This window comes from Eschrichtius robustus, chromosome 10, assembly GCF_028021215.1.
Source record: "Eschrichtius robustus isolate mEscRob2 chromosome 10, mEscRob2.pri, whole genome shotgun sequence".
Lineage (NCBI taxonomy): Eukaryota > Metazoa > Chordata > Mammalia > Artiodactyla > Eschrichtiidae > Eschrichtius > Eschrichtius robustus.
Window position 1 is genome coordinate 68693067 of NC_090833.1, and position 21609 is coordinate 68714675.

The 21609-nt window shown below is 37.3% G+C and overlaps 1 protein-coding gene across 4 annotated transcripts in view; it reads left to right on the forward strand.

Moving 5' to 3' along the window:
- DENND4C (DENN domain containing 4C) overlaps nucleotides 1-21609 on the forward strand; it is a 130754-nt gene that overhangs the window by 1766 nt on the left and 107379 nt on the right. The window lies entirely within an intron of this gene.

The window sequence follows — 21609 nt, forward strand, 5'->3', positions numbered from 1 at the left end:
TTTCTAGTAATGGCAAACTCAATCCACACTTTCCCATCATTGGTATCTCCTGTGGCCATTTTGCTAAATAGTTGATTGGGATTAGGGGTCTATCTTTTGTATTACTGATTTTACTGAACTGATGATATTGGTATCTCCTGTGGCCATTTTGCCAAATAGTTGATTGGGATTAGGGGTCTATCTTTTGTATTACTGATTTTACCGAACTGATGATATGGCAGTTGACTTTGGTCATAGTACCTCACTTAGTGTACTACTGTTTAGACTTGCTAATTTGGATAATGGAGAAGGTATGATGTTAGAAATTTTGAAGTTGTGTATTGGAGTCATTTACTCTTGTGTAATTTGTAAATGAGCGCATTCTGTTGTTGAGAGTAAATATAGTGTTTTGTAGTATAAACTCGAGCTTTCAGCTGGAGAAATTGGCAGTAGAGTTGGTGTGTGGAGACTGTTCTTAAAAGGCAAATGTTTTAAATTACAAGGAACTGCAGTGGTGTGTAAGCTGTAACAATTCATGGTGCCAGATTTGGAAGGTTATTTGGCTGAGGCGCTGCCTATAAAGAAACATGTTAAGTATCTGCAATAAAAGCTAATTTGTAGCTATAGACAAGGGATTTTGCATGATAAATAATAACCCAAGGAGGAACCTTTGCTCTTCTATATCTCGAGTTGAGACCAAAACATCTCATATTTTCATTGGAGTTTCCTGCCAAGACAAATATTGATTTTGCACTGGTTTTGCTTCTCAGTTTGAAAGTTAGGTTTCAGTCTTATCCTTGCAACTTAAGTACAGGTTGTAAAGTAAAAAAGCTGCTGAGTCAGAGGCAGGTTGTTTCATTTGGTCTTTTTTTTTTTTAAATTTATTTATTTATTCATTTATTTTTGGCTGCGTTGGGTCTTTTTTGCTGCGTGTGGGCTTTCTCTAGTTGCGGCGAATGGGGGCTACTCTTCGTTGCAGTGTGTGGGCTTCTTATTACGGGGGTTTCTCTTCTTGAGGAGCACGGGCTCTAGGCGCACGGGTTTCAGTAGTTGTGGCACGTGGGCTCAGTAGTTGTGGTTCACGGGCTCTAGAGCACAGGCTCAGTAGTTGTGGCGCATGGACTTAGCTGCTCCGTGGCATGTGGGTTCTTCCCGGACCAGGGCTTGAACCCGTGTCCCCTGCATTGGCAGGCGGATTCTTAACCACTGCGCCACCAGGGAAGCCCTCATTTGGTCTTTTTGATTTGCAAATGGAATTTGTTTTAATTTGTATTTCCAATATAATGTATCTGCTGAAACTTAGATAGTAAGGGCAAATAAGCTTTCATAGTATATGAATTAAAATTTTATCTTCTCTGTGCTGGTACCACAAGTTGTACCTCCTCTTTAAGATTGTCAGTTTGACAGACTTGCAGTGATGGGATGCCTTGTTGGAATTGGAGATTCCTCTAAAAGTGTTAAAACGTGGGGAATGAGTTTACATAGTATAGCTGGCGTAAAAGGGTAGGTCTTTAGCATCAGATTGTAGGAAATTCCAAAATCAGATAACTTTATTATTTGAAATTTAAAACTTAGTATTTTGTGGGAAAAAATTAGGTAGTTTTTAAACTTAAAAATTTTGTTTAAATTTATGTCAGTACATAATACATATAAGTAAGTAAATGTAATATAATTCTCTTCATGTGGTATTTGAAAACTAACTTTTTATTGGAAAAGAATATAACATGATTAAGAGAAATTCAAAAGAAAAAAATTAATTCTCCCTGCTTACATTTACAATTTTCTGTAGTCTAGTTCTGTTATACTTCTATAATATATATATATATATTTTTAAGTAAGGTTTTCTTTATTATTTTTATTATTTTTTTGGCTGCGTTGGGTCTTCGTTGCTGTGCGTGGGCTGTCTCTAGTTGCAGCTAACGGGGGCTTCCCTTTGTTGTGGTGTGTGGGCTTCTTGCAGTGGCTTCTCTTGTCGCAGAGCACGGGCTCTAGGCGCGCGGGCTTCAGTAGTTGTGGCACGTGGGCTCAGTAGTTGCGGCTCGCGGGCTCTGGAGCACAGGCTCAGTAGTTGTGGCGCACGGACTTAGTTGCTCGGCAGCATGTGGGATCTTCCTGGACCAGGGCTCGAACCCGTATCCCCTGCATTGGCAGGCGGATTCTTAACCACTGTGCCACCAGGGAAGTCTATATTAGTATAATACTATACTAATCCTGTCTATACTTGTGTATAATTCTGTGGCTAATGTTCATATAATTGTCTTTTTTTTTTTTAAATAATGTGAATTGTTTTTTAAAATTATTTATTTATTTATTTATTTATTTTTGGCTGTGTTGGGTCTTCGCTTCTGTGTGAGGGCTTTCTCCAGTTGCGGCAAGCGGGGGCCACTCTTCATCACGGTGCGCGGGCCTCTCACTATCGTGGCCTCTCTTGTTGCGGAGCACAGGCTCCAGACACGCAGGCTCAGTAGTTGTGGCTCACGGGCCTAGTTGCTCCGCGGCATGTGGGATCTTCTCAGACCAGGGCTCGAACCCGTGTCCCCTGCATCGGCAGGCAGATTCTCAACCACTGCGCCACCAAGGAAGCCCCATATAATTGTCTTTTTAAACATAATATTGTGCTACATATGGCTATATTTTATCGTTTTGTAGTAGTCCAAAGTTGTACTGTCACAGTTTATTTAACCATTATTCTTTTATTTTTTTTTGAATTTTATTTATTTTTTATACAGCAGGTTCTTATTAGTTATCTATTTTATACATATTAGCGTATACACGTCAATCCCAATCTCCCAATTCATCCCACACCTCCCCCCCTCACTTTCCCCCCTTGGTGTCCATACGTTTGTTCTCTATTCTGTCTTTTAATATTTTAGTAATTCCACTTTTTCAATCTTAATGCTATAATGAAATCTTTTTGCTAGTATGATAGTCCAAGCCAAATTAAACTTTTGAAAATGTAAACATTCTTTGAACTACTTCCTTTGCAGTGGATCATGAGGGTTCCTATAATATGGTATTTGATTGAGAGCTGAAAGCAAGGTGAAAACTGTAGATGTGCATTTGTGACTTGAATTCATTGAATAGGGATTAAAATATAAATTTATAATTTTCTGTTACTTGCTACAAGTTTCTGTAATAATTCTATTAATTTTATTTTTCAATATAATAATATTCTTTTATATATATATATATATATATATATATTTTTTTTTTTGCCACGACCTATCTTAGTTCCCTGACCAGGGATTGAACCCGCAGCCCCTGCATTGGAAGCGGAGTCTTAACCACTGGACCACCAGGGAAGTCCCTAAAATTTTTAATTCTTATGGTAATATTGTGGGGCATAAATATTTCTAAGAGGACCTCATTTCAACCAAATTTAATATTTACAAATCTAGATTTATAATTATTTGACTTATGGAAGAGTCATTTTATAGGATTTTAAAAATCTTTGAAATATTTTAAAGGATTCCTTGAATCTAGTTTGTCATTGTGTATGCTTACTTTAGGGATGCTTAGATCCTAAAAGCATAAATGTTAGGAGTCTCTCTTTTTTAATTATGGAAAAAAGCCTTTGTTAAATAGGTACTGTGCTATCTGCTAGGGATAAAAAGATGAATAACATACAGTCTGTATATTAAAGTCTAGTAGGATAAGCATCATAGTCTTGTAGGTAAGCATCATAACTACCGCATCATGACAAATCTAGAATAGAGCAAATGATGCTATAGGAGCAGAGAGAAATACCTAAGTGCGTTTGGTGTGTATTAGAGGTGGTTTACAGAGGAGACATTTGATTTAAAACTCAAAGATGTGAAAAGGCACAAAGTACTGAAAGCATGTGGTGGGTTTTATTAAGATGCAAGTAACTTAGTGTGGGGCCACAGGTAGTTTTGGAGGGAAGTGGGGCGTAAGCTGGAGGGGTAAGTAGGGGCTGTGTCATGAAGGATCTTAAAAGTCAGAAGGGAAATTAAGACTACACATTGTAGGGAACAGGGAGCCATTTAATAATTTTAAGCAGTTAAATATCTTTGGCTCAGTTGTGAAGGATGGATTTGGGAGAGCAGCTTGAGTGAGGCTGCAGGTTCATCAGCTAGAAGGTCTTGTAGGCATCTAGATGAGAATTGAGAACAGCAGTGGTAGGGATGGAAAAAAGTGGATAGAATAGAGAACTATACAGACATTTTCCTCTGGTTGAAAAGCCCTATCTCTGTAGTCTTATCTTCTCCTTGCCTACTGTGCACCTGTCACACTGGCCTACTTTTAGATTCCTTCCCTTAGAGCCTTTACATGTACTCTTCCGTTTACCTGTTACTTTTCTGAGAGGTCTTTCCTGATCACACTGTCTAGTTAGCGAGATCAGGTATTATCATAGCACCTTGTTATTTTATTCTGTAGAGTTTAATTTTTCTTCCCTCCCTTCCTTCCCTCCCTCTGTCTCTTCCTTTCTTCATATTAGTCCCCCTTACTGGTTTGGAGGTTATGTGAGATCTGATTCCTATTTATTTATTTATTTATTTATTTATTTATTTATTTATTTACTTATTTACTTACTTACTTACTTACTTACTTACTTGCTGGTTTGGAGGTTATGTGAGATCTGATTCCTATTTATTTATTTATTTATTTATTACTTACTTACTTACTTACCTACTTACCTACTTACCTACCTACCTACCTACCTACCTACCGCGGGTTGGTTTCTGGTCTCTCTCTGTTCCGTTGGTCTAAATGTCTGTCTTTATACCAATACTGTATTGTCTTCATTACTGTTTCTTTATAGCAAGCCTTGCAATCAGGTAGTGTTTGTCCTTTACCATTGTCTTTTTATCAGAATTGTTTTGGTTATTTTATATCCTTAGCATTTTCTTATAAATTGTAGAATAAGAGTGTCAGTTTCTACAAAAAGCCTGATGGGGAGAATTGGCATCTCAATAATAGTGAGTCTTCTGATACTTTAACATGGCATATCTCTTCTTTATTTAAATATCTTTAGGGTTTTTTTTTTGCAGTGTTTTGTAATTTTCATTTTATAGGTATTGCTCATATTTTGTTCAATTGATCCCCCAAGTATTTCATGTTTTTTGATGCTAGCTGTTGTCAGTGATACTGTATTTTAAATTTTCTTTTTCAAATTTGTTTCTTGATGGTATATAAAAATGCAATACAAAGTTGACCTTGTATTTTATCTTACTGCATTCACTTTTCAGTTCTGGTAGCTTTTATGTGGATTCTTTAGGATTTTCTTAATACATAATCATCATGTCTACAGAGAAAGCCAGTTTTGCTTCTTCATTTCCAATCAGTATTCCTTTAGTTTTTTCTTGCCATATTGCACTAGCTAGATTAGTGCTCTTCACTAGAAATAATGTAAGCCACATGTGTAATTTTAAGTTTTCTAGTAGCTCCACACTAAGTAACAAAAACTGTCATTAAATTTCATACCTTTAATACATTTTTTTATTCTACTACGTCCAAAATATTAACATGTGTAGTAGTTTCTCTAGGGTAGCCATAACAAATAACCACAAACCATGTGGTTTAATTAACAAATTTATTCTCTCACAGTTCTGGAAACTATAAGTCTAAAATCAAGGTGCTCCCTCTGAAGGCTCAGGAAAGAGTCCTTCCTTGCCTCTTCCTACTTTTGGTTATTGGCAATTCATATATATAGGACTGTTTGGATTTTCTGTTTCTTCTTATGTCAGTTTTGGAAATTTGTGTCTTAAAAAAAATGTCCATTTCGTCTACGTTGAAAATGGAATGGAAGCGTTTATAATATTTCCTTGTTATTTTTTAAATGTCTAAAGGATTTGTAATGATGTACTTTCTTTCATTACTCATTGGTAATTTCTGCCTCCTGTTTTTTTCTTGATTTAGAGGCATGGATTTCTGTTGCTTGTCCATTTTCAATTTTACTGATTTCTCTTCTTTTAATTTTTTCCTCTACTTACTCTTGGTTTAATTTGCTTTTCTTTTTCTAACATCTCAAGGTGGACACTTAGATTACTGATTGAAAAGCTTTCCTCTTTGCTAATATAAGTAATAAAATAATAAAATTTAGAAGAATTTCCTTCTAAACATTGCTTTAGCTGCATCTCACAAATTGATTTCTGTTATTTTCATTTAGTTCAAAATATTTTCTAATTCTCTTACAGTTTCTTTTTTGATTAATGGATTATTTAGAAGAGTGTTGTTTAGTTTTGAAATATCGGGGAAATTTTATAAGATATCTTTCTGTTATTCCAAATTTAATTCCATGTTAAGTATGTTTAATAGTCTTTTATAGTAAGTCCCCTACATACAAATGAGTTCTGTTCCAAGAGCACGTTCATAAGTCCAGTTTGTAAGTCAAACAAAGTTAGCCTAGGCACCCAACTAACACAATCAGCTATATAGTACTATATACTATAATCGGCTTATAATACTTTTCACACAAATAATACATAAAAAACAAACACAATAAATAAAGAAAACATTTTTAATCTTACAGTACAGTACCTTGAATAGTACAGTAGTACAGTACAACAGCTGGCTTACAGGCGCTGGCCTCGAGTGAACAGGCAAGAAGAGTTACTGACTGGAGGAGGGAGAGGAGGTGGGAGATGGTAGAGCTGAAGGATCGTCAGCAATAGGGGATGGAGGGCAGGCTGCAATTTCATTCATGCCTGACGTTGATGGCACAGGTTCCAGTTCCTTGCTGGATTCAGTTCTATCTACCCTCTTGAGAAAACATTCCAGTGATGTCTGGGTAGTAGCTCTTTTTTTCTGTCATAGATGACACGGTAGCACTGGACTGCATTCTGAACAGCTGCTGCAACCTTCATGTAGCATTCTATGTTTGAGTCCTGTGCCTCAAAAACTAACAGTGCCTCCTCAAATAAAGGAAATCCCCTTGCCATTTCCTGTGTCATCAGTCTCTTCAGTTCTTCAGTTACTTTTTCTTCCTCTTGTCTCTCTTCGTCCTTTCTCTGGGCCTCCAATTCCATCAGGTCTTCATTAGTAAGCTCCTCATGTTGCAGAGCAACAGTACTGTACAGTAAAGTACACAAAAGCACAACCACTTGTAGAGGATGCAGGCACATGACAATGTACGCCAGACACTTGAAATAATTTACGTGATTGGACATGTAAACACACGTTCGTGTCTTTGAAAGTTCGAAACCTGAAAGTTTGTATGTATAGGGGACTTGTTTTATGGGCCAGCATATGGTTTATCTTGGTGAATGTTCTGTGTGTAGTTGAAGAGATTGTGGATTTTTGCTGTTGTTGGATGGAGTGTTCTATCAATACTAATTATGTCAAGTTAGTTGATAGTGTATTTCAAATTTTATGTATCCTTAACTGATTTTCTGCATACCTGTTTTATGAATTACTGAATGAGGAGTGTTGAATTCTCTTTAATTATGGATCTGTTTATTTCTCCTTTAACTTGTCAGTTTTTGCATATATAATGCTCTCTTGTTAGATGTGTACATGTTTAGGATTATGTCTTGATGATTTAACTTTTATTGTTATAATGAAATGTTTCTCGTTATCCCTGCTCCGAAGTCTACCTGTTATTAATATGGCCACTCTAGCTTTCTTATGATTAAAATGTACATAACACATATTTTTGCATCCTTGTACCTTTTCAAAAATACTTTATTTTTTAGAACAATTTTAGATATACAGAAAAATTGAGAATATAGTACAGAGAGTTCTCTATACCCCAGACCTAGGTTCTTAACATCTTATATTAGTATGTTATGTTTGTTACAATTAATGAACCAATATTGATACGTTATTATTAACTAAAGTCTGTAGTTTATTCAGATTTCCTTAGTTTTTAGCTAATGTCCTTTTTCTGTTCCAGGATCCCATCCAGATACCACTTCGTTACATTTAGTTGTTGTATCTCCATAGACTACTTTTGGGTGTAACAGTTTCTTAGATTATCCTTGTCCTTGATCACCATGACACTTTTGAGGAGAACTGGTCAGGCATTTTGCAGGATTTCCCTTTATTGGAATTCTTCCGATTTTTTTAAGGTTAGATTGTGAGGAAGATTGCAGAGATAAAGTGCCATTTTCGTTACATCATCTCAGAGGTACATACTGTCAACATGACTTGTGATTTTGATGTTGGTTATGATTACCTGGCTGAGGTAGTGTTTATCATGTTCTTCACCATAAAGTTACTCTCCTCCCCCTTTCCATTCTGTACTCTTTGGAAAGAAGTCACTAAGCTTATCCCACACTTAAGGAGTAGGGGATTACACACTCCTTGAGGACAGAGTATCCGCTTAAGTTATTTAGAATTCCTTTGCATGGGAGAGTTGTCTCTTTTCCTTCATTTATTAATTTATTCATATCATTAATTTATATCAGCATGGACTTACAGATATTTATTTTATGCTTTGGGTTATAATCCAGTACTACTTTATTTGTTCAAATTGTTCCAGCCTTGGCTATTGGGAACTCTTTTAGTTGGCTCCTATGCTCCTTTGACATACACCCATAAATGTGGGCTTGTTGTTGTTCTTGTTTGTTTGCATGTTTGTTAATTCTGGCACTAAAAAAATGCTCCAGGCTCATTTTGGGTTTTTTTGTTTTTATTGTTTTTTTCACTTTGTTTTTAAAATTTTTTTCTCAATTTTTAAAAATTGAAGTATAGTTGATTTACAATGTTGTGTTAGTTTCCGGTGTACAGCAAAGTGATTGTATGTGTGTGTGTCTGTGTGTGTATATACATATATATTTCAGATTCTTTTCCCATATAGGTTATTAAAAATATTAAGTGTAGTTCCCTGTGCTATATGGTAGGTCCTTGTTGGTTATCTACTTTATATATAGTAGTGTGTATATGTTAATCCCAAACTCCTAATTTGTCCCTACCCCCCCTTTCCCCTTTGGTAACCATAAGTTTGTTTTCTACGTCTGTGCAGGCTCATTTTGTATAAAGGTTTCCCCTGCTATATGAAAGTGCTAGAGTGTTCCTATGAAACCTTTCCTAAGCCAGAATGGTGTAAAGTGAAGAAACAGTTCCTTTAGGACACATCTTGTTAACGGATGCACAAAATAAATCAAGGTGAAGCACAGATGCTTACACAGTTCAAAGCTATGTCGTCAGCTTGATGCTGAGATGCGGAGTGTAGTTCCTGGGGACGGAGCTTGGTGGTGCCATTCTCCTCTCTCGGCTTGGGGTGCACACTGCCTTTATAACTGCTTGCTGCAAAACAAATGCTGACTGAGTAACATTCCATTGTATATATGGGGATATATGTGTATGTATAGCTGATTCACTTTGTTATAAAGCAGAAACTAACACACCATTGTAAAGCAATTATACTCCAATAAAGATGTTAAAAAAAATAAAACAAACACTGAATGTTATTTTTGCTTTTCACCTCTTTCCATAAAAGTGTAATTTTTTTTCAGATTTCTTTTGGATTAGCAAAAATAGGTACTTATGTAGGTCTTTTGTAAAAGTGAAGTGGCATATAGTGAACTTTTGAAAAGCAAAGGATACCTGTATTTCCTGTCCCAGTCCTATAATCAGTCATTTCTTCAAGAAGCCTTGGATCCTCTTGTTGGAGGATGGTGTTAGAAAGCAAGATCTACATGCTTGGTGTGCTGATTGCTACTGGATGTCGTTGCTTCTATGTTTTCTTAGTTGATTGAGCAAGGAAATATACTTGTGTATAGTAACCCATTGTATGTATACCTATATCTGTAACTCTTCCTATATGTCACCATCTGTATTTATATTAAACTAAATATGAATTCATAGTGAGCTCTAACTTTAATCCATTACTACATGGATACTCCTCCCCTTGCTTATCTGTAAATACCTGCTCCGACAATGAGAAACCTGGCTCCCACCATCTGTCATCCATTTATGTAATTGTTCAGTTCCAGTATACATGTATAGCAGTATCAGAACTGTTAACTCATACCCCTGTGTGAAACAGTTTTATCAGCTAGAGTGCCTATTTGCAGTTCCTGTTGCTTTTAGTTTTAAAGACTCTACTCATTTCTAAAGTTACTTTGGCCAGCATCTCGCCACCCCTCCACCCCAACCCCTTCAGTGAGGTTGTTTTCAAACATTTGTAGTAGTTATGTTATCTCGACCTACTCCACATTCCTTCAGGGGATCCCATGGCCTCCTCAGTGGTTTTGGTAATTTTGCATACATTAAAGCTCACTCTCTGTGTTGTGAATTTTGACAAATGTGTAATGTCATGTATCTACCATTACATTATCATATTGAATAGTTTTATATCTGTAAAAGTTTCCACACTTCAGTTCTTCAGCCGTCTCTGCCAAACCCCAAAACCCTGGAAACCACTGATCTCTTTTTACTGTTTCTGTAGTTTTTGCCTTTTCTAGAATGTCATGTAAAAGGAATCATATTAGCCTTTTCAGACTGCCTTCTTTCACTTTGCAATATGCATTTAAGGTTCCTCCAAGTCTTTTTGTGGCTTGATAGCTCATTTATCACTGAGTGTATCAGGTTTTTGTTTTTGTTTTATCCGTTCACCTATTGAAGGACATTTTCTTTGCTTCCAGTTTTTGGTGATTATGAATAAAGCTGCTGTAAACATTGTATGTAGGTTTTGTATGGACATAAATTTTCAAATCAGTTGGGTAAATACCTAGGTGTGTGATTGCTGAATCATACAGTAAGCTTATGTTTAGCTTTGTAAGAAACGGTCAAACTATCTTTCGAAGTGGCTCTTCCATTTTGCATTCCCATCAGCAATGAATGAAAGGTTCTGTTCCACATCTTCATCAGCATTTGGTATTGTCAGTTTAAGAAATTTTTTAGCCATTCTAGTAAGTCTGTATTGCCATCTCATTATTTCAGTTTGCATTTCTCTAGTGACTAATGATGTTGAGCATTTTTTCATATACATGTTAGCCATATGTATATATTCTTTGGTGACGTATATGTTCAGATCTTTTGCCCATTTCTTAATCGGGTTGTCTGTTTTCTTACTGTTTAGTTCTGTGTGTTTTTGGTGTATTTTGGATACCAGCTCTTTATCAGATATGTTTTTTGAAAATATTTTATCACATTCTGTGGCTTGTCTTTTCATTCTCTTAACAGTGTCTTTAACAGAGCAGAAGTTTTTAGTAAAGTCTACTTTGTCCGTTTTTTTTCATGGATTGTGCTTTTGGTGTTGTATCTAAAAATTCATCGCCAAACCCAAGATCACATATAGATTTTTCTCCTGCGTTTTCTTCTAGAAGTTTTATAGTATTGTATTTTATATTTAGGTCTGTGATTCATTTTGAATTATTTTTTGTAGAAAGTGTAAGGTCTCAGTCTCTTTTTTGCATATGGGCATCTAATTTTCCCACTACTACTTGTTGAGGCTATCTTTTCTCCATTGAATTGTCTTTGCTCCTTTGTCAAAAGTCAGTCATTCTTTTACTTTTAATGCATTTGTGTCTTTATATTTAAAACTTGTTTCCTGTAGGTGGCTTAGAATTGAGTCTTTCTTTTTTATAACCCAGTCTAATAGTTTCTGTCTTTATTTAGGAGTGGTTAGACCACTTGACAATTTGCTTTTTAAAATCAGCTTAATTGAGATATAATTTATACATCATAAAATTCACCCTTTTAAAGGGTTCAATTCAGTGGTTCTTAGAATATTTACAGAGTTTTACAGCCATTGGCATAATCTAATTTAGAGCATTTTTATCATGCCAGAGGGAAATCTTATGTCCATTCATAGTCACTATCCAATCCCCCTCTCTCCCACCCCAGCCCTAGGCAAACACTAATCTATTTTTTGTTTCTATAGATTTGCCTATTCTGGACATTTCATTTAAATGAAATCATATAGTATGTGATCTTTTGTGACTGGCTTCATTCATTTAGGATAATGTTTTTGAGGTTCACTCATGTTGTATGTATCAGTATTTCATTCCTTTTTAAAAAAATTGTGGGGCTTCCCTGGTGGTGCAGTGGTTGAGAATCCACCTGCCAATGCAGGGGACACGGGTTCGAGCCCTGGTCTGGGAGGATCCCACATGCCGCGGAGCAACTGGGCCTGTGAGCCACAATTACTGAGCCTGTGCGTCTGGAGCCTGTGCTCCCCAACAAGAGAGGCCGCGATAGTGAGAGGCCCGCGCACCGTGATGAAGAGTGGACCCCGCTTGCCACAACTAGAGAAAGCCCTCGGACAGAAACGAAGACCCAACACAGCCATAAATAAATAAATAAATAAATAAATAAATTCAAAAAAAAAATTGTGGCAAAACTCACATAATATAAAATTCACCATGTTAACAACTTGAAAATCTACAGTTCAGTGGCATTTAGTATGTTCTCAATGTTACACAACTGTCATCACTATCTAGTTCCAGAATGTTTTTTATCACCCGAAAGGAAATCTTTTTCCCTTTAATCAGTCACTCCCCATTCCCCTTCCCCCATCCTTCCCCCTCCTGACAACCACTAGTTTGCTTGCTTTCTCTGTAGGTTTGCCTATTCTGGATATTTACTGTAAATGGAATAGTACAATGTTTGACTTTTGTGTCTGGCTTCTTTCACTTAGCATAATGCTTTCTAGATTCATCCACGTCACAGCATGTATCAGTAGTACTTCATTCCTTGTTATGGCTGAATAATACTCCATTGCATGGAAATTCCACATCATGAGTTGATGGACATTTGGGTTGTTTCTACATTTTGGCTATTTTGAGTAGTGTTATTATGAATATTGTATCCAAGTTTTTATATGGACAGTTTTTTTTCAGGTTTATTTGTATTTTTAAAAATTGAGGTATAGATGATGTACAATATAAGTTTCAGGTGTACAGTGCAGTGACTCACAATTTTTAAAAGTTATACTCCATTTATAGTTACAAAATACAGGCCGTGTTCCCTGTGCCGTACAGTATATCCTTGTAGCTTATTTATTTTATACATAGTAGCTTGTACCTTTTGATCCCCAGCCCCTATCTTGCCCCTACCCCCTTCCCTCTCCCCAGTGGTAACCACTAGTTTGTACTCTACCTCTGTGAGTCTGTTTCTTTTTTGTTATATTCACTAGTTTATTTTATTTTTTAGATTTCACATATAATGCCATACAGTATTTGTCTTACTCTGTCTGACTTGTTTCACTAAGCATAATGCCCTCCAGGTCTATCCACGTTGCTGCAAATGGCAAAATTTCATTCTTTTTTATGGCTGCGTAGTATTCCACTGTGTGTGTGCCCCCCGCCCCCGCCACACACACCACATGTCTCCTTTATCTGTTCATCTGTTGATGGGCACTTAGGTCGCTTCCATATTTTGGCCATCATAAATAATGCTGCTGTGAACATTGGGGTGCATGTATCTTTTTGAATTTGTGTTTTCTTTTTTTTTTTTTTTTCAAATATATGCCCAGCAGTGGAATTGCTGGGTCATATGGTAGTTGTATTTTAGTTTTTTGAGGAACCTCCATAGTGTTTTCCACAGTGGCAGCACCAATTTACATTCCCACCAACAGTGCGCGAGGGTTGCCTTTTCTCCACACCCTCTCCAACATTTGTTATTTGTTATCTTTTTGATAATTCTGACCAATGTAAGGTGATATCTCATTGTGGTTTTCATTTGTATTTCCCTGAGGTGAGCAATGTTGAGCATCTTTTCAAGTACCATGGACATATATATTCATTTGTCTTGTTAGACTACTTAAATTTAGTGAAATTATTGGTATGGTTGGGTTTGTGTGTATTATTTTTCTATCTTTTTTTTTTTTTTTATCATTGAAGAAAAGTCACTTTATTTGAGCTAAGAAAAGGGCACTTGACCACTTATATTTACCAAAGAGAGAGTTCAGTATGACTCCATCGTGAACTTTGTTCTGCTAATGGGAGCAGGATAGGTATCACTGTTTGAGACAACTGTTTTCTTAAGGTTTTTTATTTTTTATTTTTATACAGCAGGTTCTTATTAGTCATCAGTTTTATACACATCAGTGTATACATGTCAATTCCAATCGCCCAATTCATCACACCACCACCCCCACGCCCCCCGCTTTCCCCCCTTGGTGTCCATATGTTTGTTCTCCATATCTGTGTCTCAATTTCTGCTCTGAAAACCGGTTCATCTGTACCATTTTTCTAGGTTCCACATATATGCGTTAATATACGCTATTTGTTTTTCTCTTTCTGACTTACTTCACTCTGTATGACAGTCTCTAGATCCATCCACGTCTCAACAAATGACCCAATTTCATTCCTTTTTATGGCTGAGTAATATTCCATTGTATATATGTACCACATCTTCTGTATCCATTTGTCTGTCGATGGGCATTTAGGTTGCTTCCATGACCTGGTTATTGTAAATAGTGCTGCAATGAACATTGGGGTGCATGTGTCTTTTTGAATTGTGGTTTTCTCTGGGTATGTGCCCAGTAGTGGGATTGCTGGATCATATGGTAATACTATTTTTAGTTTTTTAAGGAACCTCCATACTGTTCTCCATAGTGGCTGTATCAGTTTACATTCCTACCAACAGAGCAAGAGGATTCCCTTTTCTCCACACCCTCTCCAGCATTTGTTGTTTGTAGATTTTCTGATGAAGCCCATTCTAACTGGTGTGAGATGATACTTCATTGTAGTTTTGATTTGCATTTCTCTAATTAGTGATGTTGAGCAGCTTTGCATGTGCTTCTTGGCCATCTGTATATCTTCTTTGGAGAAATGTCTGTTTAGGTCTTCTGCCCATTTTTGGATTGGGTTGTTTGTTTTTTTAATATCGAGCTGCATGAGCTGTTTATATATTTTGGAGATGAATCCTTTGTCCGTTGATTCGTTTGCAAATGTTTTCTCCCATTCTGAGGGTTGTCTTTTCGTCTTGTTTATGGTTTCTTTTGCTGTGCAGAAGCTTTGAAGTTTCATTACGTCCCATTTGTTTATTTTTGTTTTTATTTCCATTACTCTAGGAGGTGGATCAAAAAAGATCTTGCTGTGATTTATGTCAAAGAGTGTTCTTCATACGTTTTCCTCTAAGAGTTTTATAGTGTCCGGTCTTACATTTAGGTCTCTAATCCATTTTGAGTTTATTTTTTTGTATGGTGTTAGGGAGTGTTCTAATTTCATTCTTTTACATGTAGCTGTCCACTTTTCCCAGCACCACTTATTGAAGAGACTGTCTTTTCTCCATTGTATAACCTTGCCTCCTTTGTCATAGATTATTTGACCATAGGTGTGTGGGTTTACCTCTGGGCTTTTCTATCTTGTTCCGTTGATCTATGTTTCTGTTTTTGTGCCACTACCATATTGTCTTGATTACTGTAGCTTTGTAGTATAGTCTGAAGTCAGGGAGTCTAATTTCTCCAGCTCCGTTTTTTTCCCTCAAGACTGCTTTGGCTATTCGGGGTCTTTTGTGTCTCCATACAAATTTTAAGATTTTTTGTTCTAGTTCTGTAAAAAATGCCATTGGTAATTTGATAGGGATTGCATTGAATCTGTAGATTGCTTTGGGTAGTATAGTCATTTTCACAATATTGATTCTTCCAATCCAAGAACATGGTATATCTCTCTATCTGTTGGTATCATCTTTAATGTCTTTCATCAGTGTCTTATAGTTTTCTGCATACAGGTCTTTTATCTCCCTAGGTAGGTTTATTCCTAGGTATTTTATTCTTTTTGTTGCAGTGGTAAATGGGAGTGTTTCCTTAATTTCTCTTTCAGATATTTCATCATTAGCGTATAGGAATGCAGGAGATTTCTGTGCATTAATTTTGTATCCTGCAACTTCACCAGATTCATTGATTAGCTCTAGTAGTTTCCTGGTGGCATCTTTAGGATTCTCTATATATAGTATCATGTCATCTGCAAACAGTGACAGTTTTACTTTTTCTTTTCCAATTTGTATTCCTTTTATTTCTTTTTCTTCTCTGATTGCCATGGCTAGGACTTCCAAAACTATGTTGAATAATAGTGGTGAGAGTGGACATCCTTGTCTCGTTCCTGATCTTAGAGGAAATGCTTTCAGTTTTTCACCATTGAGAATGATGTTTGCTGTGGGTTTGTCATATATGGCCTTTATTATGTTGACGTAGGTTCCCTCTGTGCCCACCTTCTGGAGAGTTTTTATCATAAATGGGTGTTGAATTTTGTCAAAAGCTTTTTCTGCATTTATTGAGATGATCATATGGTTTTTATTCTTCCATTTGTTAATATGGTGTATCACAGTGATTGATTTGCATATATTGAAGTATCCTTGCATCCCTGGGATAAATCCCACTTGATCATGGTGTATGATCCTTTTAATGTGTTGTTGGATTCTGTTTGCTAGTATTTTGTTGAGGATTTTTGCATCTATATTCATCAGTGATATTGGTCTGTAATTTTCTTTCTTTGTAGTATCTTTGTCTGGTTTTGGTATCAGGGTGATGGTGGACTCATAGAAGAGTTTGGGAGTGTTTCTTCCTCCGCAATTGTTTGGAAGAGTTTGAGAAGGATGGGTGTTATAACGTTCTTCTCTAAATGTTTGATAGAATTCACCTGTGAAGCCATCTGGTCCTGGACCTTTGTTTGTTGGAAGATTTTTAATCACAGTTTCAATTTCATGAGTTGTGATTGGTCTGTTCATATTTTCTGTTTCTTCCTGATTCAGTCTTGGAAGGTTATACCTTTCTAAGAATTTGTCCATTTCTTCCAGGTTGTTCATTTTACTGGCATGGAGTTGCTTGTAGTAGTCTCTTAGGATGCTTTGTATTTCTGCAGTGTCTGTTGTGACTTCTCCTTTTTCATTTCTAATTTTATTGATTTGAGTCCTCTTCCTCTGTTTCTTGATGAGTCTGGCTAATGGTTTATCAATTCGGTTTATCTTCTCAAAGAACCAGCTTTTAGTTTTATTGATCTTTGATATTGTTTTCTTTGTTTCTATTTCATTTATTTCTACTCTGATCTTTATGATTTCTTTCCTTCTGCTAACTTTGGGTTTTGTTTGTTCTTCTTTCTCTAGTTTCTTTAGGTGTAAGGTTAGATTATTTATTTGAGATTTTTCTTGTTTCTTTAGGTAGGCTTGTATAGCTATAAACTTACCTCTTAGAATTGCTTTTGCTGCATCCCATAGGTTTTGGATTGTTGTGTTTTCATTGTCATTTGTCTCTAGGTATTTTTTGATTTCCTCAGTGGTCTCTTGGTTATTTAGTAATGTAGTGTTTAGCCTCCATGTGTTTGTGTTTTTTACGTTTTTTTCCCCTGTAATTCATTTCTAATCTCATAGCATTGTGGTCAGAAAAGATGCTTGATATGGTTTCAATTTTCTTAAATTTACTGAGGCTTGATTTGTGACCCAAGATGTGATCTATCCTGGAGAATGTTCCATGCGCACTTGAGAAGAAAGTGTAATCTGCTGTTTTTGGATGGAATGTCCTATAAATATCAATTAAATCTGTCTGGTCTATTGTGTCATTTAAAGCTTCTGTTTCCTCATTTATTTTCATTTTGGATGATGTGTCCATTGGTGTAAGTGAGGTGTTAAAGTCCCCCACTATTACTGTGTTACTGTCCATTTCCTGTTTTACAGCTGTTAGCAGTTGCCTTATGTATTGAGGTGCTCCTATGATGGGTGCATATATATTTATAATTGTAATATCTTCTTCTTGGATTGATCCCTTGATCATTATGTAGTGTCCGTCCTTGTCTCTTGTAACATTTTTTATTTTAAAGTCTATTTTATCTGATATGAGTATTGCTACTCCAGCTTTCTTTTGATTTCCATTTGCATGGAATATCTTTTTCCATCCCCTCACTTTCAGTCTGTATGTGTCCCTAGGTCTGAAGCGGGTGTCTTGTAGACAGCATATATATGGGTCTTGTTTTTGTATCCATTCAACAAACCTGTGTCTTTTGGTTGGAGCATTTAATCCATTCACGTTTAAGGTAATTATCAATATGTATGTTCCTAAGACCATTTTCTTAATTGTTTGGGTTTGTTTTTGTAGGTCCTTTTCTTCTCTTGTGTTTCCCACTTAGAGAAGTTCCTTTAGCATTTGTTGTAGAGCTGGTTTGGTGGTGCTGAATTCTCTTAGCTTTTGCTTGTCTGTAAAGCTTTTGATTTCTCCATTGAATCTGAATGAGATCCTTGCCAGGTAGAGTAATCTTGGTTGTAGGTTCTTCTCTTTCATCACTTTAAGTATATCATGCCACTCCCTTCTGGCTTGTAGAGTTTCTGCTGAGAAATCAGCTGTTGACCTTATGGGAGTTCCCTTGTATGTGATTTGTTGTTTTTCCCTTGCTGCTTTCAGTAATTTTTCTTTGTCTTTAATTTTTGCCAATTTGATTACTTTGTGTCTCGGCATGTTTCTCCTTGGGTTTATCCTGTATGGGACTCGCTGTGCTTCCTGGACTTGGGTGGCTATTTCCTTTCCCATGTTAGGGAAGTTTTCGACTATAATCTCTTCAAATATTTTCTCTGGTCCTTTCTCTCTCTCTTCTCCTTCTGGGACCCCTATAATGCGAATGTTGTTGTGTTTAATGTTCTCCAGAGGTCTCTTAGGCTGTGTTTATTTCTTTTCATTCTTTTTTCTTTATTCTGTTCAGCAGCAGTGAATTCCACCATTCTGTCTTCCAGGTCCCTTATCCGTTCTTGTGCCTCAGTTATTCTGCTATTGATTCCTTCTAGTGAAGTTTTCATTTCATTTATTGTATTGTTCATCTCTGTTTGTTTGTTCTTTAATTCTTCTAGGTCTTTGTTAAACGTTTCTTGCATCTTCTCGATCTTTGCCTCCATTGTTTTTCCGAGGTCTTGGATTATCTTCACTATCATTATTCTGAATTCTTTTTCTGGAAGGTTGCCTATCTCCACTTCATTTAGTTGTTTTTCTGGGGTTTTATCTTGTTCCTTCATCTGGTACATAGCCCTGTGCCTTTTTATCTTGTCTATCTTTCTGTGAATGTGGTTTTTGTTCCACAGGCGCCAGGATTTTAGTTCTCCTTGCTTCTGCTGTCTGCCCTCTGGTGGATGAGGCTATCTAAGAGGCTTGTGCAGGTTTCCTGATGGGAGAGACTGGTGGTGGGTGGAGCTGGGTGTTGCTCTGGTGGGCAGAGCTCAGTAAAACTTTAATCCGCTTGACTGCTGATGGGTGGGGCTGGGTTCCCTCCCTGTTGGTTGTTTGGCCTGAGGCAACCCAACACTGGAGCCTACCTGGGCTTTTTGTTGGCGCTAATGGTGGACTCTGGGAGGGCTCACGCCAAGGAGTACTTCCCAGAACTTTTGCTGCCAGTGTCCTTGTCCCCATGGTGAGCCACAGCCACCCCCCGCCTCTGCAGGAGACCCTCTAACGCTAGCAGGTAGGTCTGGTTCAGTCTCCCCTGGCTTCACTGCTCCTTCCCCTGGGTCCCGATGCGCACACTACTTTGTGTGTGCCTTCCAAGAGTGGAGTTTCTGTTTCCCCCATTCCTGTCAAAGTCCTGCAATCAAATCCCACTAGCCTTCAAAGTCTGATTCTCTAGGAATTCCTCCTCCCATTGCCGGACCCCCAGGTTGGGAAGCCTGACGTAGGACTCAGAACCTTCACTCCAGTGGGTGGACTTCTGTGGTATGTGTTCTCCAGTCTGTGAGTCACCCACCCATCAGTTATGGGATTTGATTTTGCTGTGATTGCGCCCCTCCTACCATCTCATTGTGGCTTCTCTTTTGGCTTTGGATGTGGGGTATCTTTTTTGGTGAGTTCCAGTGTCTTCCTGTCGATGATTGTCCAGCAGCTAGTTGTGATTCTGGTGTTCTCACAAGAGGGAGTTCAGCTCCTGTTTTCTTAAGGTTTCTCTCTCTGTTTTTAATGTCCTGTTTTTTGTTCCTTTTTGGATTGAGTGTATTTTAGTATTCCATTTATCTCTACATTGGTTTATTAACTATACATCTTTTTTTTTAAGTAGTTGCCTTAGGGTTTATTATATGCATCTTTAACTTTCAACAGTTTACCTACACATAGTGTTATACTACTTCATGTATTACCTAGGACTTTTAATTTTGTATACTTTCATTCTCTTCCATTCTTCATCATTAAAAAGGGGATAATACTAGTTACACCTTGTTGGGTTGTTAGGAGTATGAAATGAGTTAATGCATGTAAAATATTCAGAACATAGCTCATGCTTTTATTTATATTGGGAATAATAGAAGAAGACTTCATTAGTTCTTGAATCTGCAGATTGCAGGTTTCTTTTCTAACTTGCCTCAACTACCCATTTCTATGATCACACCCTAGACTATTGGTTCTTAATTTTGACTGTATATTACAATTAACTGGGCAGCTTAAAAATTTTTGATGGGAGTGTGCCACCCTCAGAAATTCTTATTTTCTTGGTCTGATTTAAGAAAAAGTATTCTATTAGATTCCAATGTGTAGTTAGAATAGAGAACCATTACCCTAGACTTTATCATCATGATCTATAACTTAAAGTATTTTAAGCATCTAATCCTGACTTCCATCTCTTTTTCTGCCAGCTCACATACTTTGATACCATATTTTGACACTTCTTGGATTCTATCCAGACCACCAGGCCATTAGTCACACCACTCTTTTTTTTTTTTTTTAATTTATTTATTTTTATTTATTTATGGCTGTGTTGGGTCTTTGTTTCCGTGTAAGGGCTTCCCCCAGCTGCGGCAAGCGGGGGCCACTCTTCGTCGCGACGCGTGGGCCTCTCACTATCGCGGCCCCTCCCGTTGCGGAGCACAGGCTCCAGACGCGCAGGCTCAGCAATTGTGGCCCACGGGCCCAGTCACTCCGTGGCACGTGGTATCCTCCCAGACCAGGGCTCGAACCCGTGTCCCCTGCATTGGCAGGCAGATTCTCAACCACTGCGCCACCAGGGGAGCCCCAGTCACACCACTCTTTCACTGTCCATCATGCGCCTCATACAGTAACTTCTTTCCTTACCCAATTACATTGATTCATTGAATAAAAATGTTAATGCCTGCTAATGTTCCGTACTATTTTGTGGGGTCAGGTTATCATCTCTCTTGTTTCTTCCTTCACTGTAATTAGGGCAAAACTTCAGCCATGATAAAACGCAATTCTTTGCAAACTCTGTGTTCCCTTGAACCTGAGTAGCTGAGTGTGATTGGAGAAAACAACAGTGCTGACTGGTCTCACTTTAAATTTATGGCCACGAATATCCCTTGTGCCCTCAGCATCACCTAGTCATTTTGCTCTTCCACTTTCATTACTAAGAAGACTACTTAATCTCTTTTCTTTCCTTACTCTTTTCTCTCTCTTTGTCTCTCTATATATGCCAAGTCCTCCATCTGTGCTGCATTCTCTTGTCTATTGAAGGATTTTGCCTCTGGTGTTATCCTTTCTCTGCCCTGCATCATCTTTCTTTACTGCTGAATCATATTTGCAAGCATAAGAACATGCTGTAACATCTCAAACTGTCTTTGTCTGTCTGTCTGTCTCTCTCTCTCTCACACACACACACACACCTTTCTTTCTCATGTACAGAAAAATTTGTTGCAAAGACTTGCTCATACTTACTGTCTCTATTTTCTTACTTTGCATTTTCTCTCCAACTTGCTCCAGGCTGGCTCTTCTCCACCTTCACCAACTAAACCCATTCTAGTCAGTGTTCTCAGTCTTAAAGTTCTCTACCTCTCATCAGCATTTGACACGATTGATCAGTCCCTAGT